The sequence below is a fragment of the Diplotaxodon limnothrissa genome, linkage group LG3 (assembly GCF_057381915.1).
Source record: "Diplotaxodon limnothrissa isolate DT_005_m linkage group LG3, D_limnothrissa_male_GT1.1, whole genome shotgun sequence".
NCBI lineage: Eukaryota > Metazoa > Chordata > Actinopteri > Cichliformes > Cichlidae > Diplotaxodon > Diplotaxodon limnothrissa.
This window is the reverse complement of record NC_140598.1, coordinates 68,915,909-68,939,000: the sequence shown is the minus strand read 5'-3', so window position 1 is coordinate 68,939,000 and position 23,092 is coordinate 68,915,909. Positions and strand designations below refer to the sequence as shown.

At 56.9% G+C, this 23,092-nt stretch overlaps 9 non-coding genes and 9 pseudogenes across 9 annotated transcripts; all 18 read right to left on the bottom strand.

Moving 5' to 3' along the window:
- Positions 1-1,537: 1,537 nt before the first annotated feature.
- Positions 1,538-1,656, bottom strand: LOC146637499 (5S ribosomal RNA; annotated as a pseudogene).
- Positions 1,657-2,278: 622 nt separating this feature from the next.
- On the bottom strand, positions 2,279-2,397 carry LOC146637498 (5S ribosomal RNA; annotated as a pseudogene).
- A 1,532-nt stretch (positions 2,398-3,929) lies between these two features.
- Positions 3,930-4,048, bottom strand: LOC146637497 (5S ribosomal RNA). Its single transcript, XR_014905960.1, has one exon. It is a non-coding gene; the product is annotated as a 5S ribosomal RNA (ribosomal RNA).
- Positions 4,049-4,869: 821 nt separating this feature from the next.
- LOC146637496 (5S ribosomal RNA) lies at positions 4,870-4,988 on the bottom strand (annotated as a pseudogene).
- Positions 4,989-6,046: 1,058 nt separating this feature from the next.
- Positions 6,047-6,165, bottom strand: LOC146637495 (5S ribosomal RNA). Its single transcript, XR_014905958.1, has one exon. It is a non-coding gene; the product is annotated as a 5S ribosomal RNA (ribosomal RNA).
- A 1,841-nt stretch (positions 6,166-8,006) lies between these two features.
- On the bottom strand, positions 8,007-8,125 carry LOC146637494 (5S ribosomal RNA; annotated as a pseudogene).
- A 1,095-nt stretch (positions 8,126-9,220) lies between these two features.
- Positions 9,221-9,339, bottom strand: LOC146637493 (5S ribosomal RNA). Its single transcript, XR_014905957.1, has one exon. It is a non-coding gene; the product is annotated as a 5S ribosomal RNA (ribosomal RNA).
- Positions 9,340-11,385: 2,046 nt separating this feature from the next.
- LOC146637492 (5S ribosomal RNA) lies at positions 11,386-11,504 on the bottom strand (annotated as a pseudogene).
- Positions 11,505-13,316: 1,812 nt separating this feature from the next.
- Positions 13,317-13,435, bottom strand: LOC146637491 (5S ribosomal RNA). The gene has a single exon (XR_014905826.1). It is a non-coding gene; the product is annotated as a 5S ribosomal RNA (ribosomal RNA).
- A 706-nt stretch (positions 13,436-14,141) lies between these two features.
- LOC146637490 (5S ribosomal RNA) lies at positions 14,142-14,260 on the bottom strand. The gene has a single exon (XR_014905815.1). It is a non-coding gene; the product is annotated as a 5S ribosomal RNA (ribosomal RNA).
- Positions 14,261-15,596: 1,336 nt separating this feature from the next.
- Positions 15,597-15,715, bottom strand: LOC146637489 (5S ribosomal RNA; annotated as a pseudogene).
- Positions 15,716-16,697: 982 nt separating this feature from the next.
- Positions 16,698-16,816, bottom strand: LOC146637488 (5S ribosomal RNA). The gene has a single exon (XR_014905956.1). It is a non-coding gene; the product is annotated as a 5S ribosomal RNA (ribosomal RNA).
- A 637-nt stretch (positions 16,817-17,453) lies between these two features.
- On the bottom strand, positions 17,454-17,572 carry LOC146637487 (5S ribosomal RNA). The gene has a single exon (XR_014905955.1). It is a non-coding gene; the product is annotated as a 5S ribosomal RNA (ribosomal RNA).
- Positions 17,573-18,512: 940 nt separating this feature from the next.
- On the bottom strand, positions 18,513-18,631 carry LOC146637486 (5S ribosomal RNA). Its single transcript, XR_014905664.1, has one exon. It is a non-coding gene; the product is annotated as a 5S ribosomal RNA (ribosomal RNA).
- Positions 18,632-19,451: 820 nt separating this feature from the next.
- On the bottom strand, positions 19,452-19,570 carry LOC146637485 (5S ribosomal RNA; annotated as a pseudogene).
- Positions 19,571-20,193: 623 nt separating this feature from the next.
- Positions 20,194-20,312, bottom strand: LOC146637484 (5S ribosomal RNA). The gene has a single exon (XR_014905954.1). It is a non-coding gene; the product is annotated as a 5S ribosomal RNA (ribosomal RNA).
- A 1,255-nt stretch (positions 20,313-21,567) lies between these two features.
- Positions 21,568-21,686, bottom strand: LOC146637483 (5S ribosomal RNA; annotated as a pseudogene).
- An 864-nt stretch (positions 21,687-22,550) lies between these two features.
- LOC146637482 (5S ribosomal RNA) lies at positions 22,551-22,669 on the bottom strand (annotated as a pseudogene).
- Positions 22,670-23,092: the final 423 nt, after the last annotated feature.

Here is a 23,092-nt window from a genome sequence, read left to right as displayed (position 1 = left end):
GGCCCTGGTTTGGTGTAAGTGGCCTCAGCCAGCAGCCACAGGCCCTGGTGTGTTGTAAGTGGCCTCAGCCAGCAGCCACAGGCCCTGGTGTGGTCTAAGTGGCCTCAGCCAGTGCCACAGGCCCTGGTGTGGTGTAAGTGGCCTGAGCAAGAGCCACAGGCCCTGGTGTGGTGTAAGTGGCCTCAGCCAGCAGCCACAGGCCCTGGTGTGGTGTAAGTGGCCTAAGCCAGAGCCACAGGCCCTGGTGTGGTGTAAGTGGCCTCAATAGCAAATAAGGCCCTGGTGTGGTGTAAGTGGCCTGAGCAAGAGCCACAGGGCCTGGTTTGGTGAAGATGGCCTCGGCCAGAAGCGCAGGGCCTGGTGTGATGTGAGTGGCCTGAGCAAGAGCCACAGGCCCTGGTGTGGTGTAAGTGGCCTCAGCCAGCAGCCACAGGCCCTGGTGTGGTGTAAGTCGCCTCAGCCAGAAGCCACAGGCACTGGTGTGGTGTAAGTGGCCTCAGGAACCAGCACAGGGCCTGGTGTGTTGTACATGGCCACAGCTAGCAGCAGAGGGCCAGGTTTGGTGAAGATGGCCTCGGCCAGAAGCGCAGGGCCTGGTGTGGTGTAAGTCGCCTCAGCCAGAAGCCACAGGCACTGGTGTGGTGTAAGTGGCCTCAGCCAGCAGCAAAAGGGCCCTGGTGTGGTGTAAGTCGCCTCAGCCAGCAGCCACAGGCCCTGGTGGGGTGTAGGTGGCCTCAGCCAGCAGCCACAGGCCCTGGTGTGGTGTAAGTGGCCTCAGCCAGTGCCACAGGCCCTGGTGTGGTGTAAGTGGCCTGAGCAAGAGCCACAGACCCTGGTGTGGTGTAATTGGCCTCAATAGCAACTAATGCCCTGGTGTGGTGTAGGTGGCCTCAGCCAGCAGCCACAGGCCCTGGTGTGGTGTAAGTGGCCTCAGCCAGCAGCCACAGGCCCTGGTGTGGTGTAAGTGGCCTCAGCCAGAGCCACAGGCCCTGATGTGGTGTAAGTTGCCCCAGCCGGTCACTCAGGCCCTTGTGTGGTGTAGGTTGCATCAGCCAGAAGCCACAGGCACTGGTGTGGTGTAAGTGGCCTCAGGAACCAGCACAGGGCCTGGTGTGTTGTACATGGCCACAGCTAGCAGCAGAGGGCCAGGTTTGGTGAAGATGGCCTCGGCCAGAAGCGCAGGGCCTGGTGTGATGTGAGTGGCCTGAGCAAGAGCCACAGGCCCTGGTGTGGTGTAAGTGGCCTCAATAGCAACTAAGGCCCTGGTGTGGTGTAACTGGCCTCAGCCAGCAGCCACAGGCCCTGGTGTGGTGTAAGTGGCCTCAGCCAGAGCCACAGGCCCTGATGTGGTGTAAGTGGCCCCAGCCGGTCACTTAGGCCCTGGTGTGGTGTAGGTGGCATCAGCTAGCAGCACAAGACATTGGAAAAGAGCCAAAAGCAGTGTCGTTAATGTGCCCTCATTAATGGGCAGCTGCTTTTGGTCTTTTAATACACCCCTTCTCTGGATCAAAAGCGGTTCAATGACATGAAAATGAAAGACTTACAGCACAAGGTATTCCCAGGTAGTCTCCCATCCAAGTACTAACCAAGCCCAGCCCTGCTTAGCTTCCGAGATCAGACGAGGTCGGGCGTGCTCAGAGTGGTATGGCCGTAAGCTGCTGGCCCCAGCACAATGTCTCAATTTATGGATTCAAGTGATTAGGTGGCAAGTACCTGAAGTTACGAAGACAATCCTATAACCATACCTGCATGTTTGCATAATACCCTAACCCAAAGGCTTAGTTTGGCATTTATCCAACAGCACAGGCCCTGGATTGTTGAAGATGGCTCAGGAACCAGCACAGGGCCTGGTGTGTTGTACATGGCCACAGCTAGCAGCAGAGGGCCAGGTTTGGTGAAGATGGCATCGGCCAGAAGCGCAGGGCCTGGTGTGATGTGAGTGGCCTGAGCAAGAGCCACAGACCCTGGTGTGGTGTAATTGGCCTCAATAGCAACTAAGGCCCTGGTGTGGTGTAGGTGGCCTCAGCCAGCAGCCACAGGCCCTGGTGTGGTGTAAGTGGCCTCAGCCAGCAGCCACAGGCCCTGATGTGGTGTAAGTGGCCCCAGCCGGTCACTCAGGCCCTGGTGTGGTGTAGGTGGCATCAGCTAGCAGCACAAGACATTGGAAAACAGCCAAAAGCAATGTCGTTAATGTGTCCTCATTAATGGGGAGCTGCTTTTGGTCTTTTAATACACCCCTTCTCTTGATCAAAAGCGGTTCAATGACATGAAAATGAAAGGCTTACAGCACCAGGTATTCCCAGGCAGTCTCCCATCCAAGTACTAACCAAGCCCAGCCCTGCTTAGCTTACGAGATCAGACGAGGTCGGGCGTGCTCAGGGTGGTATGGCCGTAAGCTGCTGGCCCCAGCACAATGTCTCAATTTATGGATTCAAGTGATTAGGTGGCAAGTACCTGAAGTTACGAAGACAATCCTATAACCATACCTGCATGTTTGCATAATACCCTAACCCAAAGGCTCAGTTTGGCATTTATCCAACAGCACAGGCCCTGGATTGTTGAAGATGGCCTCAAGAACCAGCACAGGACCTGGTGTGTTTTACATGGCCACAGCAAGCAGCACAGGGCCTGGTATGGTGAAGATGGCCTCAGCAAGCAGCCACAGGCCCTGGTTTGGTGTAAGTGGCCTCAGCCAGCAGCCACAGGCCCTGGTGTGTTGTAAGTGGCCTCAGCCAGCAGCCACAGGCCCTGGTGTGGTCTAAGTGGCCTCAGCCAGTGCCACAGGCCCTGGTGTGGTGTAAGTGGCCTGAGCAAGAGCCACAGGCCCTGGTGTGGTGTAAGTGGCCTCAGCCAGCAGCCACAGGCCCTGGTGTGGTGTAAGTGGCCTGAGCAAGTGCCACAGGCCCTGGTGTGGTGTAAGTGACCTAAGCCAGAGCCACAGGCCCTGGTGTGGTGTAAGTGGCCTCAATAGCAAATAAGGCCCTGGTGTGGTGTAAGTGGCCTGAGCAAGAGCCACAGGGCCTGGTTTGGTGAAGATGGCCTCGGCCAGAAGCGCAGGGCCTGGTGTGATGTGAGTGGCCTGAGCAAGAGCCACAGGCCCTGGTGTGGTGTAAGTGGCCTCAGCCAGCAGCCACAGGCCCTGGTGTGGTGTAAGTCGCCTCAGCCAGAAGCCACAGGCACTGGTGTGGTGTAAGTGGCCTCAGGAACCAGCACAGGGCCTGGTGTGTTGTACATGGCCACAGCTAGCAGCAGAGGGCCAGGTTTGGTGAAGATGGCCTCGGCCAGAAGCGCAGGGCCTGGTGTGGTGTAAGTCGCCTCAGCCAGAAGCCACAGGCACTGGTGTGGTGTAAGTGGCCTCAGCCAGCAGCAAAAGGGCCCTGGTGTGGTGTAAGTCGCCTCAGTCAGCAGCCACAGGCCCTGGTGTGGTGTAGGTGGCCTCAGCCAGCAGCCACAGGCCCTGGTGTGGTGTAAGTGGCCTCAGCCAGCAGCCACAGGCCCTGGTGTGGTGTAAGTGGCCTCAGCCAGCAGCCACAGGCCCTGGTGTGGTGTAAGTGGCCTCAGCCAGTGCCACAGGCCCTGGTGTGGTGTAAGTGGCCTGAGCAAGAGCCACAGACCCTGGTGTGGTGTAATTGGCCTCAATAGCAACTAAGGCCCTGGTGTGGTGTAGGTGGCCTCAGCCAGCAGCCACAGGCCCTGGTGTGGTGTAAGTGGCCTCAGCCAGCAGCCACAGGCCCTGATGTGGTGTAAGTGGCCCCAGCCGGTCACTCAGGCCCTGGTGTGGTGTAGGTGGCATCAGCTAGCAGCACAAGACATTGGAAAACAGCCAAAAGCAATGTCGTTAATGTGCCCTCATTAATGGGGAGCTGCTTTTGGTCTTTTAATACACCCCTTCTCTGGATCAAAAGCGGTTCAATGACATGAAAATGAAAGGCTTACAGCACCAGGTATTCCCAGGCAGTCTCCCATCCAAGTACTAACCAAGCCCAGCCCTGCTTAGCTTCCGAGATCAGACGAGGTCGGGCGTGCTCAGGGTGGTATGGCCGTAAGCTGCTGGCCCCAGCACAATGTCTCAATTTATGGATTCAAGTGATTAGGTGGCAAGTACCTGAAGTTACGAAGACAATCCTATAACCATACCTGCATGTTTGCATAATACCCTAACCCAAAGGCTCAGTTTGGCATTTATCCAACAGCACAGGCCCTGGATTGTTGAAGATGGCCTCAAGAACCAGCACAGGACCTGGTGTGTTTTACATGGCCACAGCAAGCAGCACAGGGCCTGGTTTGGTGAAGATGGCCTCAGGAAGCAGCCACAGGCCCTGGTTTGGTGTAAGTGGCCTCAGCCAGCAGCCACAGGCCCTGGTGTGTTGTAAGTGGCCTCAGCCAGCAGCCACAGGCCCTGGTGTGGTCTAAGTGGCCTCAGCCAGTGCCACAGGCCCTGGTGTGGTGTAAGTGGCCTGAGCAAGAGCCACGGGCCCTGGTGTGGTGTAAGTGGCCTCAGCCAGCAGCAAAAGGGCCCTGGTGTGGTGTAAGTGGCCTGAGCAAGTGCCACAGGCCCTGGTGTGGTGTAAGTGGCCTCAATAGCAAATAAGGCCCTGGTGTGGTGTAAGTGGCCTGAGCAAGAGCCACAGGGCCTGGTTTGGTGAAGATGGCCTCGGCCAGAAGCGCAGGGCCTGGTGTGATGTGAGTGGCCTGAGCAAGAGCCACAGGCCCTGGTGTGGTGTAAGTGGCCTCAGCTAGCAGCACAAGACATTGGAAAAGAGCCAAAAGCAGTGTCGTTAATGTGCCCTCATTAATGGGCAGCTGCTTTTGGTCTTTTAATACACCCCTTCTCTGGATCAAAAGCGGTTCAATGACATGAAAATGAAAGACTTACAGCACAAGGTATTCCCAGGCAGTCTCCCATCCAAGTACTAACCAAGCCCAGCCCTGCTTAGCTTCCGAGATCAGACGAGGTCGGGCGTGCTCAGAGTGGTATGGCCGTAAGCTGCTGGCCCCAGCACAATGTCTCAATTTATGGATTCAAGTGATTAGGTGGCAAGTACCTGAAGTTACGAAGACAATCCTATAACCATACCTGCATGTTTGCATAATACCCTAACCCAAAGGCTTAGTTTGGCATTTATCCAACAGCACAGGCCCTGGATTGTTGAAGATGGCCACAGCAAGCAGCACAGGGCCTGGTTTGGTGAAGATGGCCTCAGGAACCAGCACAGGGCCTGGTGTGTTGTACATGGCCACAGCAAGCAGCACAGGGCCTGGTTTGGTGAAGATGGCCTCGGCCAGAAGCGCAGGGCCTGGTGTGATGTGAGTGGCCTGAGCAAGAGCCACAGGCCCTGGTGTGGTGTAAGTGGCCTCAGCCAGCAGCCACAGGCCCTGGTGTGGTGTAAGTCGCCTCAGCCAGAAGCCACAGGCACTGGTGTGGTGTAAGTGGCCTCAGCCAGCAGCAAAAGGGCCCTGGTGTGGTGTAAGTGGCCTGAGCAAGAGCCACAGGCCCTGGTGTGGTGTAAGTGGCCTGAGCAAGAGCCACAGGCCCTGGTGTGGTGTAAGTGGCCTGAGCAAGAGCCACAGGCCCTGGTGTGGTGTAAGTGGTCTCAGCCAGCAGCCACAGGCCCTGGTGTGGTGTAGGTGGCCTCAGCCAGCAGCCACAGGCCCTTGTGTGGTGTAAGTGGCCTCAGCCAGAGCCACAGGCCCTGATGTGGTGTAAGTGGCCTCAATAGCAACTAATGCCCTGGTGTGGTGTAGGTGGCCTCAGCCAGCAGCCACAGGCCCTGGTGTGGTGTAAGTGGCCTCAGCCAGCAGCCACAGGCCCTGGTGTGGTGTAAGTGGCCTCAGCCAGAGCCACAGGCCCTGATGTGGTGTAAGTGGCCCCAGCCGGTCACTCAGGCCCTTGTGTGGTGTAGGTTGCATCAGCTAGCAGCACAAGACATTGGAAAAGAGCCAAAAGCAATGTCGTTAATGTGCCCTCATTAATGGGCAGCTGCTTTTGGTCTTTTAATACACCCCTTCTCTGGATCAAAAGCGGTTCAATGACATGAAAATGAAAGGCTTACAGCACCAGGTATTCCCAGGCAGTCTCCCATCCAAGTACTAACCAAGCCCAGCCCTGCTTAGCTTCCGAGATCAGACGAGGTCGGGCGTGCTCAGGGTGGTATGGCCGTAAGCTGCTGGCCCCAGCACAATGTCTCAATTTATGGATTCAAGTGATTAGGTGGCAAGTACCTGAAGTTACGAAGACAATCCTATAACCATACCTGCATGTTTGCATAATACCCTAACCCAAAGGCTCAGTTTGGCATTTATCCAACAGCACAGGCCCTGGATTGTTGAAGATGGCCTCAGGAACCAGCACAGGGCCTGGTGTGTTGTACATGGCCACAGCAAGCAGCACAGGGCCTGGTTTGGTGAAGATGGCCTCGGCCAGAAGCACAGGGCCTGGCGTGATATGAGTGGCCTGAGCAAGAGCCACAGGCCCTGGTGTGGTGTAAGTGGCCTGAGCAAGAGCCACAGGCCCTGGTGTGGTGTAATTGGCCTCAATAGCAACTAATGCCCTGGTGTGGTGTAGGTGGCCTCAGCCAGCAGCCACAGGCCCTGGTGTGGTCTAAGTGGCCTCAGCCAGTGCCACAGGCCCTGGTGTGGTGTAAGTGGCCTGAGCAAGAGCCACAGGCCCTGGTGTGGTGTAAGTGGCCTGAGCAAGTGCCACAGGCCCTGGTGTGGTGTAAGTGGCCTAAGCCAGAGCCACAGGCCCTGGTGTGGTGTAAGTGGCCTCAATAGCAAATAAGGCCCTGGTGTGGTGTAAGTGGCCTGAGCAAGAGCCACAGGGCCTGGTTTGGTGAAGATGGCCTCAGCCAGAAGCGCAGGGCCTGGTGTGATGTGAGTGGCCTGAGCAAGAGCCACAGGCCCTGGTGTGGTGTAAGTGGCCTCAGCCAGCAGCCACAGGCCCTGGTGTGGTGTAAGTCGCCTCAGCCAGAAGCCACAGGCACTGGTGTGGTGTAAGTGGCCTCAGCCAGCAGCAAAAGGGCCCTGGTGTGTTGTACATGGCCACAGCTAGCAGCAGAGGGCCAGGTTTGGTGAAGATGGCCTCGGCCAGAAGCGCAGGGCCTGGTGTGGTGTAAGTCGCCTCAGCCAGAAGCCACAGGCACTGGTGTGGTGTAAGTGGCCTCAGCCAGCAGCAAAAGGGCCCTGGTGTGGTGTAAGTCGCCTCAGTCAGCAGCCACAGGCCCTGGTGTGGTGTAGGTGGCCTCAGCCAGCAGCCACAGGCCCTGGTGTGGTGTAAGTGGCCTCAGCCAGCAGCCACAGGCCCTGGTGTGGTGTAAGTGGCCTCAGCCAGCAGCCACAGGCCCTGGTGTGGTGTAAGTGGCCTCAGCCAGTGCCACAGGCCCTGGTGTGGTGTAAGTGGCCTGAGCAAGAGCCACAGACCCTGGTGTGGTGTAATTGGCCTCAATAGCAACTAATGCCCTGGTGTGGTGTAGGTGGCCTCAGCCAGCAGCCACAGGCCCTGGTGTGGTCTAAGTGGCCTCAGCCAGTGCCACAGGCCCTGGTGTGGTGTAAGTGGCCTCAGCCAGTGCCACAGGCCCTGGTGTGGTGTAAGTGGCCTGAGCAAGAGCCACAGACCCTGGTGTGGTGTAATTGGCGTCAATAGCAACTAATGCCCTGGTGTGGTGTAAGTGGCCTGAGCAAGAGCCACAGACCCTGGTGTGGTGTAATTGGCCTCAATAGCAACTAAGGCCCTGGTGTGGTGTAGGTGGCCTCAGCCAGCAGCCACAGGCCCTGGTGTGGTGTAAGTGGCCTCAGCCAGCAGCCACAGGCCCTGATGTGGTGTATGTGGCCCCAGCCGGTCACTCAGGCCCTGGTGTGGTGTAGGTGGCATCAGCTAGCAGCACAAGACATTGGAAAACAGCCAAAAGCAATGTCGTTAATGTGCCCTCATTAATGGGGAGCTGCTTTTGGTCTTTTAATACACCCCTTCTCTGGATCAAAAGCGGTTCAATGACATGAAAATGAAAGGCTTACAGCACCAGGTATTCCCAGGCAGTCTCCCATCCAAGTACTAACCAAGCCCAGCCCTGCTTAGCTTAGGAGATCAGACGAGGTCGGGGGTGCTCAGGGTGGTATGGCCGTAAGCTGCTGGCCCCAGCACAATGTCTCAATTTATGGATTCAAGTGATTAGGTGGCAAGTACCTGAAGTTACGAAGACAATCCTATAACCATACCTGCATGTTTGCATAATACCCTAACCCAAAGGCTCAGTTTGGCATTTATCCAACAGCACAGGCCCTGGATTGTTGAAGATGGCCTCAAGAACCAGCACAGGACCTGGTGTGTTTTACATGGCCACAGCAAGCAGCACAGGGCCTGGTATGGTGAAGATGGCCTCAGCAAGCAGCCACAGGCCCTGGTTTGGTGTAAGTGGCCTCAGCCAGCAGCCACAGGCCCTGGTGTGTTGTAAGTGGCCTCAGCCAGCAGCCACAGGCCCTGGTGTGGTCTAAGTGGCCTCAGCCAGTGCCACAGGCCCTGGTGTGGTGTAAGTGGCCTGAGCAAGAGCCATAGGCCCTGGTGTGGTGTAAGTGGCCTCAGCCAGCAGCCACAGGCCCTGGTGTGGTGTAAGTGGCCTGAGCAAGTGCCACAGGCCCTGGTGTGGTGTAAGTGACCTAAGCCAGAGCCACAGGCCCTGGTGTGGTGTAAGTGGCCTCAATAGCAAATAAGGCCCTGGTGTGGTGTAAGTGGCCTGAGCAAGAGCCACAGGGCCTGGTTTGGTGAAGATGGCCTCGGCCAGAAGCGCAGGGCCTGGTGTGATGTGAGTGGCCTGAGCAAGAGCCACAGGCCCTGGTGTGGTGTAAGTGGCCTCAGCCAGCAGCCACAGGCCCTGGTGTGGTGTAAGTCGCCTCAGCCAGAAGCCACAGGCACTGGTGTGGTGTAAGTGGCCTCAGGAACCAGCACAGGGCCTGGTGTGTTGTACATGGCCACAGCTAGCAGCAGAGGGCCAGGTTTGGTGAAGATGGCCTCGGCCAGAAGCGCAGGCCCTGATGTGGTGTAAGTGGCCCCAGCCGGTCACTCAGGCCCTGGTGTGGTGTAGGTGGCATCAGCTAGCAGCACAAGACATTGGAAAACAGCCAAAAGCAATGTCGTTAATGTGCCCTCATTAATGGGGAGCTGCTTTTGGTCTTTTAATACACCCCTTCTCTGGATCAAAAGCGGTTCAATGACATGAAAATGAAAGGCTTACAGCACCAGGTATTCCCAGGCAGTCTCCCATCCAAGTACTAACCAAGCCCAGCCCTGCTTAGCTTCCGAGATCAGACGAGGTCGGGCGTGCTCAGGGTGGTATGGCCGTAAGCTGCTGGCCCCAGCACAATGTCTCAATTTATGGATTCAAGTGATTAGGTGGCAAGTACCTGAAGTTACGAAGACAATCCTATAACCATACCTGCATGTTTGCATAATACCCTAACCCAAAGGCTCAGTTTGGCATTTATCCAACAGCACAGGCCCTGGATTGTTGAAGATGGCCTCAGGAACCAGCACAGGGCCTGGTGTGTTGTACATGGCCACAGCAAGCAGCACAGGGCCTGGTTTGGTGAAGATGGCCTCGGCCAGAAGCGCAGGGCCTGGTGTGATGTGAGTGGCCTGAGCAAGAGCCACAGGCCCTGGTGTGGTGTAAGTGGCCTCAGCCAGCAGCCACAGGCCCTGGTGTGGTGTAGGTGGCCTCAGCCAGCAGCCACAGGCCCTGGTGTGGTGTAAGTGGCCTGAGCAAGAGCCACAGGCCCTGGTTTGGTGTAAGTGGCCTCAGCCAGCAGCCACAGGCCCTGGTGTGTTGTAAGTGGCCTCAGCCAGCAGCCACAGGCCCTGGTGTGGTGTAAGTGGCCTGAGCAAGAGCCACAGGCCCTGGTTTGGTGTAAGTGGCCTCAGCCAGCAGCCACAGGCCCTGGTGTGTTGTAAGTGGCCTCAGCCAGCAGCCACAGGCCCTGGTGTGGTCTAAGTGGCCTCAGCCAGTGCCACAGGCCCTGGTGTGGTGTAAGTGGCCTGAGCAAGAGCCACAGGCCCTGGTGTGGTGTAAGTGGCCTGAGCAAGTGCCACAGGCCCTGGTGTGGTGTAAGTGGCCTAAGCCAGAGCCACAGGCCCTGGTGTGGTGTAAGTGGCCTCAATAGCAAATAAGGCCCTGGTGTGGTGTAAGTGGCCTGAGCAAGAGCCACAGGGCCTGGTTTGGTGAAGATGGCCTCAGCCAGAAGCGCAGGGCCTGGTGTGATGTCAGTGGCCTGAGCAAGAGCCACAGGCCCTGGTGTGGTGTAAGTGGCCTCAGCCAGCAGCCACAGGCCCTGGTGTGGTGCAAGTCGCCTCAGCCAGAAGCCACAGGCACTGGTGTGGTGTAAGTGGCCTCAGCCAGCAGCAAAAGGGCCCTGGTGTGGTGTAAGTCGCCTCAGCCAGCAGCCACAGGCCCTGGTGTGGTGTAGGTGGCCTCAGCCAGCAGCCACAGGCCCTGGTGTGGTGTAAGTGGCCTCAATAGCAACTAAGGCCCTGGTGTGGTGTAAGTGGCTTCAGCCAGCAGCCACAGGCTCTGGTGTGGTGTAACTGGCCTCAGCCAGCAGCCACAGGCCCTGGTGTGGTGTAAGTGGCCTCAGCCAGAGCCACAGGCCCTGATGTGGTGTAAGTGGCCCCAGCCGGTCACTCAGGCCCTGGTGTGGTGTAGGTGGCATCAGCTAGCAGCACAGGGCCTGGTTTGGTGAAGATGGCCTCGGCCAGAAGCGCAGGGCCTGGTGTGATGTGAGTGGCCTGAGCAAGAGCCACAGGCACTGGTGTGGTGTAAGTCGCCTCAGCCAGCAGCCACAGGCCCTGGTGTGGTGTAAGTCGCCTCAGCCAGAAGCCACAGGCACTGGTGTGGTGTAAGTGGCCTCAGCCAGCAGCAAAAGGGCCCTGGTGTGGTGTAAGTCGCCTCAGCCAGCAGCCACAGGCCCTGGTGGGGTGTAGGTGGCCTCAGCCAGCAGCCACAGGCCCTGGTGTGGTGTAAGTGGCCTCAGCCAGCAGCCACAGGCCCTGGTGTGGTGTAAGTCGCCTCAGCCAGTGCCACAGGCCCTGGTGTGGTGTAAGTGGCCTGAGCAAGAGCCACAGACCCTGGTGTGGTGTAATTGGCCTCAATAGCAACTAAGGCCCTGGTGTGGTGTAAGTGGCTTCAGCCAGCAGCCACAAGCTCTGGTGTGGTGTAACTGGCCTCAGCCAGCAGCCACAGGCCCTGGTGTGGTGTAGGTGGCATCAGCTAGCAGCACAAGACATTGGAAAAGAGCCAAAAGCAGTGTCGTTAATGTGCCCTCATTAATGGGCAGCTGCTTTTGGTCTTTTAATACACCCCTTCTCTGGATCAAAAGCGGTTCAATGACATGAAAATGAAAGGCTTACAGCACCAGGTATTCCCAGGCAGTCTCCCATCCAAGTACTAACCAAGCCCAGCCCTGCTTAGCTTACGAGATCAGACGAGGTCGGGGGTGCTCAGGGTGGTATGGCCATAAGCTGCTGGCCCCAGCACAATGTCTCAATTTATGGATTCAAGTGATTAGGTGGCAAGTACCTGAAGTTACGAAGACAATCCTATAACCATACCTGCATGTTTGCATAATACCCTAACCCAAAGGCTCAGTTTGGCATTTATCCAACAGCACAGGCCCTGGATTGTTGAAGATGGCCTCAAGAACCAGCACAGGACCTGGTGTGTTTTACATGGCCACAGCAAGCAGCACAGGGCCTGGTATGGTGAAGATGGCCTCAGCAAGCAGCCACAGGCCCTGGTTTGGTGTAAGTGGCCTCAGCCAGCAGCCACAGGCCCTGGTGTGTTGTAAGTGGCCTCAGCCAGCAGCCACAGGCCCTGGTGTGGTCTAAGTGGCCTCAGCCAGTGCCACAGGCCCTGGTGTGGTGTAAGTGGCCTGAGCAAGAGCCACAGGCCCTGGTGTGGTGTAAGTGGCCTCAGCCAGCAGCCACAGGCCCTGGTGTGGTGTAAGTGGCCTAAGCCAGAGCCACAGGCCCTGGTGTGGTGTAAGTGGCCTCAATAGCAAATAAGGCCCTGGTGTGGTGTAAGTGGCCTGAGCAAGAGCCACAGGGCCTGGTTTGGTGAAGATGGCCTCGGCCAGAAGCGCAGGGCCTGGTGTGATGTGAGTGGCCTGAGCAAGAGCCACAGGCCCTGGTGTGGTGTAAGTGGCCTCAGCCAGCAGCCACAGGCCCTGGTGTGGTGTAAGTCGCCTCAGCCAGAAGCCACAGGCACTGGTGTGGTGTAAGTGGCCTCAGGAACCAGCACAGGGCCTGGTGTGTTGTACATGGCCACAGCTAGCAGCAGAGGGCCAGGTTTGGTGAAGATGGCCTCGGCCAGAAGCGCAGGGCCTGGTGTGGTGTAAGTCGCCTCAGCCAGAAGCCACAGGCACTGGTGTGGTGTAAGTGGCCTCAGCCAGCAGCAAAAGGGCCCTGGTGTGGTGTAAGTCGCCTCAGCCAGCAGCCACAGGCCCTGGTGGGGTGTAGGTGGCCTCAGCCAGCAGCCACAGGCCCTGGTGTGGTGTAAGTGGCCTCAGCCAGCAGCCACAGGCCCTGGTGTGGTGTAGGTGGCCTCAGCCAGCAGCCACAGGCCCTGGTGTGGTGTAAGTGGCCTCAGCCAGAAGCACAGGGCCTGGTGTGATATGAGTGGCCTGAGCAAGAGCCACAGGCCCTGGTGTGTTGTAAGTGGCCTCAGCCAGCAGCCACAGGCCCTGGTGTGGTGTAGGTGGCCTCAGCCAGCAGCCACAGGCCCTGGTGTGGTGTAAGTGGCCTCAGCCAGTGCCACAGGCCCTGGTGTGGTGTAAGTGGCCTGAGCAAGAGCCACAGACCCTGGTGTGGTGTAATTGGCCTCAATAGCAACTAATGCCCTGGTGTGGTGTAGGTGGCCTCAGCCAGCAGCCACAGGCCCTGGTGTGGTGTAAGTCGCCTCAGCCAGAAGCCACAGGCACTGGTGTGGTGTAAGTGGCCTCAGCCAGCAGCAAAAGGGCCCTGGTGTGGTGTAAGTCGCCTCAGTCAGCAGCCACAGGCCCTGGTGTGGTGTAGGTGGCCTCAGCCAGCAGCCACAGGCCCTGGTGTGGTGTAAGTGGCCTCAGCCAGCAGCCACAGGCCCTGATGTGGTGTAAGTGGCCCCAGCCGGTCACTCAGGCCCTGGTGTGGTGTAGGTGGCATCAGCTAGCAGCACAAGACATTGGAAAACAGCCAAAAGCAATGTCGTTAATGTGCCCTCATTAATGGGGAGCTGCTTTTGGTCTTTTAATACACACCTTCTCTGGATCAAAAGCGGTTCAATGACATGAAAAGGAAAGGCTTACAGCACCAGGTATTCCCAGGCAGTCTCCCATCCAAGTACTAACCAAGCCCAGCCCTGCTTAGCTTCCGAGATCAGACGAGGTCGGGTGTGCTCAGGGTGGTATGGCCGTAAGCTGCTGGCCCCAGCACAATGTCTCAATTTATGGATTCAAGTGATTAGGTGGCAAGTACCTGAAGTTACGAAGACAATCCTATAACCATACCTGCATGTTTGCATAATACCCTAACCCAAAGGCTCAGTTTGGCATTTATCCAACAGCACAGGCCCTGGATTGTTGAAGATGGCCTCAGGAACCAGCACAGGGCCTGGTGTGTTGTACATGGCCACAGCAAGCAGCACAGGGCCTGGTTTGGTGAAGATGGCCTCGGCCAGAAGCGCAGGGCCTGGTGTGATGTGAGTGGCCTGAGCAAGAGCCACAGGCCCTGGTGTGGTGTAAGTGGCCTCAGCCAGCAGCCACAGGCACTGGTGTGGTGTAAGTGGCCTCAGCCAGCAGCAAAAGGGCCCTGGTGTGGTGTAAGTCGCCTCAGTCAGCAGCCACAGGCCCTGGTGTGGTGTAGGTGGCCTCAGCCAGCAGCCACAGGCCCTGGTGTGGTGTACGTGGCGTCAGCCAGCAGCCACAGGCCCTGATGTGGTGTAAGTGGCCCCAGCCGGTCACTCAGGCCCTGGTGTGGTGTAGGTGGCATCAGCTAGCAGCACAAGACATTGGAAAACAGCCAAAAGCAATGTCGTTAATGTGCCCTCATTAATGGGGAGCTGCTTTTGGTCTTTTAATACACACCTTCTCTGGATCAAAAGCGGTTCAATGACATGAAAATGAAAGGCTTACAGCACCAGGTATTCCCAGGCAGTCTCCCATCCAAGTACTAACCAAGCCCAGCCCTGCTTAGCTTCCGAGATCAGACGAGGTCGGGTGTGCTCAGGGTGGTATGGCCGTAAGCTGCTGGCCCCAGCACAATGTCTCAATTTATGGATTCAAGTGATTAGGTGGCAAGTACCTGAAGTTACGAAGACAATCCTATAACCATACCTGCATGTTTGCATAATACCCTAACCCAAAGGCTCAGTTTGGCATTTATCCAACAGCACAGGCCCTGGATTGTTGAAGATGGCCTCAGGAACCAGCACAGGGCCTGGTGTGTTGTACATGGCCACAGCAAGCAGCACAGGGCCTGGTTTGGTGAAGATGGCCTCGGCCAGAAGCGCAGGGCCTGGTGTGATGTGAGTGGCCTGAGCAAGAGCCACAGGCCCTGGTGTGGTGTAAGTGGCCTCAGCCAGCAGCCACAGGCCCTGGTGTGGTGTAAGTCGCCTCAGCCAGAAGCCACAGGCACTGGTGTGGTGTAAGTGGCCTCAGCCAGCAGCAAAAGGGCCCTGGTGTGGTGTAAGTCGCCTCAGTCAGCAGCCACAGGCCCTGGTGTGGTGTAGGTGGCCTCAGCCAGCAGCCACAGGCCCTGGTGTGGTGTAAGTGGCCTCAGCCAGCAGCCACAGGCCCTGGTGTGGTGTAAGTGGCCTCAGCCAGCAGCCACAGGCCCTGGTGTGGTGTAAGTGGCCTCAGCCAGTGCCACAGGCCCTGGTGTGGTGTAAGTGGCCTGAGCAAGAGCCACAGACCCTGGTGTGGTGTAATTGGCCTCAATAGCAACTAATGCCCTGGTGTGGTGTAGGTGGCCTCAGCCAGCAGCCACAGGCCCTGGTGTGGTGTAAGTGGCCTCAGCCAGCAGCCACAGGCCCTGGTGTGGTGTAAGTGGCCTCAGCCAGAGCCACAGGCCCTGATGTGGTGTAAGTGGCCTGAGCAAGAGCCACAGGCCCTGGTGTGGTGTAAGTGGCCTGAGCAAGAGCCACAGGCCCTGGTGTGTTGTAAGTGGCCTCAGCCAGCAGCCACAGGCCCTGGTGTGGTGTAGGTGGCCTCAGCCAGAAGCCACAGGCCCTGGTGTGGTGTAAGTGGCCTGAGCAAGTGCCACAGGCCCTGGTGTGGTGTAATTGGCCTCAATAGCAACTAAGGCCCTGGTGTGGTGTAGGTGGCCTCAGCCAGCAGCCACAGGCCCTGGTGTGGTGTAAGTGGCCTCAGCCAGCAGCCACAGGCCCTGATGTGGTGTAAGTGGCCCCAGCCGGTCACTCAGGCCCTGGTGTGGTGTAGGTGGCATCAGCTAGCAGCACAAGACATTGGAAAACAGCCAAAAGCAATGTCGTTAATGTGCCCTCATTAATGGGGAGCTGCTTTTGGTCTTTTAATACACCCCTTCTCTGGATCAAAAGCGGTTCAATGACATGAAAATGAAAGGCTTACAGCACCAGATATTCCCAGGCAGTCTCCCATCCAAGTACTAACCAAGCCCAGCCCTGCTTAGCTTACGAGATCAGACGAGGTCGGGCGTGCTCAGGGTGGTATGGCCGTAAGATGCTGGCCCCAGCACAATGTCTCAATTTATGGATTCAAGTGATTAGGTGGCAAGTACCTGAAGTTACGAAGACAATCCTATAACCATACCTGCATGTTTGCATAATACCCTAACCCAAAGGCTCAGTTTGGCATTTATCCAACAGCACAGGCCCTGGATTGTTGAAGATGGCCACAGAAAGCAGCACAGGGCCTGGTTTGGTGAAGATGGCCTCGGCCAGAAGCGCAGGGCCTGGTGTGATGTGAGTGGCCTGAGCAAGAGCCACAGGCCCTGGTGTGGTGTAAGTGGCCTCAGCCAGCAGCCACAGGCCCTGGTGTGGTGTAAGTCGCCTCAGCCAGAAGCCACAGGCACTGGTGTGGTGTAAGTGGCCTCAGCCAGCAGCAAAAGGGCCCTGGTGTGGTGTAAGTCGCCTCAGTCAACAGCCACAGGCCCTGGTGTGGTGTAGGTGGCCTCAGCCAGCAGCCACAGGCCCTGGTGTGGTGTAAGTGGCCTCAGCCAGCAGCCACAGGCCCTGGTGTGGTGTAAGTGGCCTCAGCCAGCAGCCACAGGCCCTGGTGTGGTGTAAGTGGCCTCAGCCAGTGCCACAGGCCCTGGTGTGGTGTAAGTGGCCTGAGCAAGAGCCACAGACCCTGGTGTGGTGTAATTGGCCTCAATAGCAACTAATGCCCTGGTGTGGTGTAGGTGGCCTCAGCCAGCAGCCACAGGCCCTGGTGTGGTGTAAGTGGCCTCAGCCAGCAGCCACAGGCCCTGGTGTGGTGTAAGTGGCCTCAGCCAGAGCCACAGGCCCTGATGTGGTGTAAGTGGCCCCAGCCGGTCACTCAGGCCCTTGTGTGGTGTAGGTTGCATCAGCTAGCAGCACAAGACATTGGAAAAGAGCCAAAAGCAATGTCGTTAATGTGCCCTCATTAATGGGCAGATGCTTTTGGTCTTTTAATACACCCCTTCTCTGGATCAAAAGCGGTTCAATGACATGAAAATGAAAGGCTTACAGCACCAGGTATTCCCAGGCAGTCTCCCATCCAAGTACTAACCAAGCCCAGCCCTGCTTAGCTTCCGAGATCAGACGAGGTCGGGCGTGCTCAGGGTGGTATGGCCGTAAGCTGCTGGCCGTAAGCTGCTGGCGCCAGCACAATGTCTCAATTTATGGATTCAAGTGATTAGGTGGCAAGTACCTGAAGTTACGAAGACAATCCTATAACCATACCTGCATGTTTGCATAATACCCTAACCCAAAGGCTCAGTTTGGCATTTATCCAACAGCACAGGCCCTGGATTGTTGAAGATGGCCTCAGGAACCAGCACAGGGCCTGGTGTATTGTACATGGCCACAGCAAGCAGCACAGGGCCTGGTTTGGTGAAGATGGCCTCGGCCAGAAGCACAGGGCCTGGTGTGATATGAGTGGCCTGAGCAAGAGCCACAGACCCTGGTGTGGTGTAATTGGCCTCAATAGCAACTAAGGCCCTGGTGTGGTGTAGGTGGCCTCAGCCAGCAGCCACAGGCCCTGGTGTGGTGTAAGTGGCCTCAGCCAGCAGCCACAGGCCCTGATGTGGTGTAAGTGGCCCCAGCCGGTCACTCAGGCCCTGGTGTGGTGTAGGTGGCATCAGCTAGCAGCACAAGACATTGGAAAAGAGCCAAAAGCAATGTCGTTAATGTGCCCTCATTAATGGGGAGCTGCTTTTGGTCTTTTAATACACCCCTTCTCTGGATCAAAAGCGGTTCAATGACATGAAAATCAAAGGCTTACAGCACCAGGTATTCCCAGGCAGTCTCCCATCCAAGTACTAACCAAGCCCAGCCCTGCTTAGCTTCCGAGATCAGACGAGGTCGGGCGTGCTCAGGGTGGTATGGCCGTAAGCCGCTGGCCCCAGCACAATGTCTCAATTTATGGATTCAAGTGATTAGGTGGCAAGTACCTGAAGTTACGAAGACAATCCTATAACCATACCTGCATGTTTGCATAATACCCTAACCCAAAGGCTCAGTTTGGCATTTATCCAACAGCACAGGCCCTGGATTGTTGAAGATGGCCTCAAGAACCAGCACAGGACCTGGTGTGTTTTACATGGCCACAGCAAGCAGCACAGGGCCTGGTTTGGTGAAGATGGCCTCAGCAAGCAGCCACAGGCCCTGGTTTGGTGTAAGTGGCCTCAGCCAGCAGCCACAGGCCCTGGTGTGTTGTAAGTGGCCTCAGCCAGCAGCCACAGGCCCTGGTGTGGTCTAAGTGGCCTCAGCCAGTGCCACAGGCCCTGGTGTGGTGTAAGTGGCCTGAGCAAGAGCCACAGGCCCTGGTGTGGTGTAAGTGGCCTCAGCCAGCAGCCACAGGCCCTGGTGTGGTGTAAGTGGCCTCAGCCAGCAGCCACAGGCCCTGGTGTGGTGTAAGTGGCCTCAGCCAGTGCCACAGGCCCTGGTGTGGTGTAAGTGGCCTGAGCAAGAGCCACAGACCCTGGTGTGGTGTAATTGGCCTCAATAGCAACTAATGCCCTGGTGTGGTGTAGGTGGCCTCAGCCAGCAGCCACAGGCCCTGGTGTGGTGTAAGTGGCCTCAGCCAGCAGCCACAGGCCCTGGTGTGGTGTAAGTGGCCTCAGCCAGAGCCACAGGCCCTGATGTGGTGTAAGTGGCCCCAGCCGGTCACTCAGGCCCTTGTGTGGTGTAGGTTGCATCAGCTAGCAGCACAAGACATTGGAAAAGAGCCAAAAGCAATGTCGTTAATGTGCCCTCATTAATGGGCAGATGCTTTTGGTCTTTTAATACACCCCTTCTCTGGATCAAAAGCGGTTCAATGACATGAAAATGAAAGGCTTACAGCACCAGGTATTCCCAGGAAGTCTCCCATCCAAGTACTAACCAAGCCCAGCCCTGCTTAGCTTCCGAGATCAGACGAGGTCGGGCGTGCTCAGGGTGGTATGGCCGTAAGCTGCTGGCCCCAGCACAATGTCTCAATTTATGGATTCAAGTGATGAGGTGGCAAGTACCTGAAGTTACGAAGACAATCCTATAACCATACCTGCATGTTTGCATAATACCCTAACCCAAAGGCTCAGTTTGGCATTTATCCAACAGCACAGGCCCTGGATTGTTGAAGATGGCCTCAGGAACCAGCACAGGGCCTGGTGTGTTGTACATGGCCACAGCAAGCAGCACAGGGCCTGGTTTGGTGAAGATGGCCTCGGCCAGAAGCACAGGGCCTGGTGTGATATGAGTGGCCTGAGCAAGAGCCACAGGCCCTGGTGTGTTGTAAGTGGCCTCAGCCAGCAGCCACAGGCCCTGGTGTGGTGTAGGTGGCCTCAGCCAGCAGCCACAGGCCCTTGTGTGGTGTAAGTGGCCTCAGCCAGCAGCCACAGGCCCTGGTGTGGTGTAAGTGGCCTCAGCCAGTGCCACAGGCCCTGGTGTGGTGTAAGTGGCCTGAGCAAGAGCCACAGACCCTGGTGTGGTGTAATTGGCCTCAATAGCAACTAAGGCCCTGGTGTGGTGTAGGTGGCCTCAGCCAGCAGCCACAGGCCCTGGTGTGGTGTAAGTGGCCTCAGCCAGAGCCACAGGCCCTGATGTGGTGTAAGTGGCCCCAGCCGGTCACTCAGGCCCTGGTGTGGTGTAGGTGGCATCAGCTAGCAGCACAAGACATTGGAAAAGAGCCAAAAGCAATGTCGTTAATGTGCCCTCATTAATGGGCAGCTGCTTTTGGTCTTTTAATACACCCCTTCTCTGGATCAAAAGCGGTTCAATGACATGAAAATGAAAGGCTTACAGCACCAGGTATTCCAAGGCAGTCTCCCATCCGAGTACTAACCAAGCCCAGCCCTGCTTAGCTTCCGAGATCAGACGAGGTCGGGCGTGCTCAGGGTGGTATGGCCGTAAGCTGCTGGCCCCAGCACAATGTCTCAATTTATGGATTCAAGTGATTAGGTGGCAAGTACCTGAAGTTACGAAGACAATCCTATAACCATACCTGCATGTTTGCATAATACCCTAACCCAAAGGCTCAGTTTGGCATTTATCCAACAGCACAGGCCCTGGATTGTTGAAGATGGCCTCAGGAACCAGCACAGGGCCTGGTGTATTGTACATGGCCACAGCAAGCAGCACAGGGCCTGGTTTGGTGAAGATGGCCTCGGCCAGAAGCACAGGGCCTGGTGTGATATGAGTGGCCTGAGCAAGAGCCACAGACCCTGGTGTGGTGTAATTGGCCTCAATAGCAACTAAGGCCCTGGTGTGGTGTAGGTGGCCTCAGCCAGCAGCCACAGGCCCTGGTGTGGTGTAAGTGGCCTCAGCCAGCAGCCACAGGCCCTGATGTGGTGTAAGTGGCCCCAGCCGGTCACTCAGGCCCTGGTGTGGTGTAGGTGGCATCAGCTAGCAGCACAAGACATTGGAAAACAGCCAAAAGCAATGTCGTTAATGTGCCCTCATTAATGGGGAGCTGCTTTTGGTCTTTTAATACACCCCTTCTCTGGATCAAAAGCGGTTCAATGACATGAAAATGAAAGGCTTACAGCACCAGGTATTCCCAGGCAGTCTCCCATCCAAGTACTAACCAAGCCCAGCCCTGCTTAGCTTCCGAGATCAGACGAGGTCGGGCGTGCTCAGGGTGGTATGGCCGTAAGCTGCTGGCCCCAGCACAATGTCTCAATTTATGGATTCAAGTGATTAGGTGGCAAGTACCTGAAGTTACGAAGACAATCCTATAACCATACCTGCATGTTTGCATAATACCCTAACCCAAAGGCTCAGTTTGGCATTTATCCAACAGCACAGGCCCTGGATTGTTGAAGATGGCCTCAAGAACCAGCACAGGACCTGGTGTGTTTTACATGGCCACAGCAAGCAGCACAGGGCCTGGTTTGGTGAAGATGGCCTCAGCAAGCAGCCACAGGCCCTGGTTTGGTGTAAGTGGCCTCAGCCAGCAGCCACAGGCCCTGGTGTGTTGTAAGTGGCCTCAGCCAGCAGCCACAGGCCCTGGTGTGGTCTAAGTGGCCTCAGCCAGTGCCACAGGCCCTGGTGTGGTGTAAGTGGCCTGAGCAAGAGCCACAGGCCCTGGTGTGGTGTAAGTGGCCTCAGCCAGCAGCCACAGGCCCTGGTGTGGTGTAAGTGGCCTCAGCCAGCAGCCACAGGCCCTGGTGTGGTGTAAGTGGCCTCAGCCAGTGCCACAGGCCCTGGTGTGGTGTAAGTGGCCTGAGCAAGAGCCACGGACCCTGGTGTGGTGTAATTGGCCTCAATAGCAACTAATGCCCTGGTGTGGTGTAGGTGGCCTCAGCCAGCAGCCACAGGCCCTGGTGTGGTGTAAGTGGCCTCAGCCAGCAGCCACAGGCCCTGGTGTGGTGTAAGTGGCCTCAGCCAGAGCCACAGGCCCTGATGTGGTGTAAGTGGCCTGAGCAAGAGCCACAGGCCCTGGTGTGGTGTAAGTGGCCTGAGCAAGAGCCACAGGCCCTGGTGTGTTGTAAGTGGCCTCAGCCAGCAGCCACAGGCCCTGGTGTGGTGTAGGTGGCCTCAGCCAGAAGCCACAGGCCCTGGTGTGGTGTAAGTGGCCTGAGCAAGTGCCACAGGCCCTGGTGTGGTGTAATTGGCCTCAATAGCAACTAAGGCCCTGGTGTGGTGTAGGTGGCCTCAGCCAGCAGCCACAGGCCCTGGTGTGGTGTAAGTGGCCTCAGCCAGCAGCCACAGGCCCTGATGTGGTGTAAGTGGCCCCAGCCGGTCACTCAGGCCCTGGTGTGGTGTAGGTGGCATCAGCTAGCAGCACAAGACATTGGAAAACAGCCAAAAGCAATGTCGTTAATGTGCCCTCATTAATGGGGAGCTGCTTTTGGTCTTTTAATACACCCCTTCTCTGGATCAAAAGCGGTTCAATGACATGAAAATGAAAGGCTTACAGCACCAGGTATTCCCAGGCAGTCTCCCATCCAAGTACTAACCAAGCCCAGCCCTGCTTAGCTTACGAGATCAGACGAGGTCGGGCGTGCTCAGGGTGGTATGGCCGTAAGCTGCTGGCCCCAGCACAATGTCTCAATTTATGGATTCAAGTGATTAGGTGGCAAGTACCTGAAGTTACGAAGACAATCCTATAACCATACCTGCATGTTTGCATAATACCCTAACCCAAAGGCTCAGTTTGGCATTTATCCAACAGCACAGGCCCTGGATTGTTGAAGATGGCCTCAGGAACCAGCACAGGGCCTGGTGTGTTGTACATGGCCACAGCAAGCAGCACAGGGCCTGGTTTGGTGAAGATGGCCTCGGCCAGAAGCGCAGGGCCTGGTGTGATGTGAGTGGCCTGAGCAAGAGCCACAGGCACTGGTGTGGTGTAAGTCGCCTCAGCCAGCAGCCACAGGCCCTGGTGTGGTGTAAGTCGCCTCAGCCAGAAGCCACAGGCACTGGTGTGGTGTAAGTGGCCTCAGCCAGCAGCAAAAGGGCCCTGGTGTGGTGTAAGTCGCCTCAGCCAGCAGCCACAGGCCCTGGTGGGGTGTAGGTGGCCTCAGCCAGCAGCCACAGGCCCTGGTGTGGTGTAAGTGGCCTCAGCCAGCAGCCACAGGCCCTGGTGTGGTGTAAGTGGCCTGAGCAAGAGCCACAGACCCTGGTGTGGTGTAATTGGCCTCAATAGCAACTAAGGCCCTGGTGTGGTGTAAGTGGCTTCAGCCAGCAGCCACAAGCTCTGGTGTGGTGTAACTGGCCTCAGCCAGCAGCCACAGGCCCTGGTGTGGTGTAGGTGGCATCAGCTAGCAGCACAAGACATTGGAAAAGAGCCAAAAGCAGTGTCGTTAATGTGCCCTCATTAATGGGCAGCTGCTTTTGGTCTTTTAATACACCCCTTCTCTGGATCAAAAGCGGTTCAATGACATGAAAATGAAAGGCTTACAGCACCAGGTATTCCCAGGCAGTCTCCCATCCAAGTACTAACCAAGCCCAGCCCTGCTTAGCTTACGAGATCAGACGAGGTCGGGGGTGCTCAGGGTGGTATGGCCATAAGCTGCTGGCCCCAGCACAATGTCTCAATTTATGGATTCAAGTGATTAGGTGGCAAGTACCTGAAGTTACGAAGACAATCCTATAACCATACCTGCATGTTTGCATAATACCCTAACCCAAAGGCTCAGTTTGGCATTTATCCAACAGCACAGGCCCTGGATTGTTGAAGATGGCCTCAAGAACCAGCACAGGACCTGGTGTGTTTTACATGGCCACAGCAAGCAGCACAGGGCCTGGTATGGTGAAGATGGCCTCAGCAAGCAGCCACAGGCCCTGGTTTGGTGTAAGTGGCCTCAGCCAGCAGCCACAGGCCCTGGTGTGTTGTAAGTGGCCTCAGCCAGCAGCCACAGGCCCTGGTGTGGTCTAAGTGGCCTCAGCCAGTGCCACAGGCCCTGGTGTGGTGTAAGTGGCCTGAGCAAGAGCCA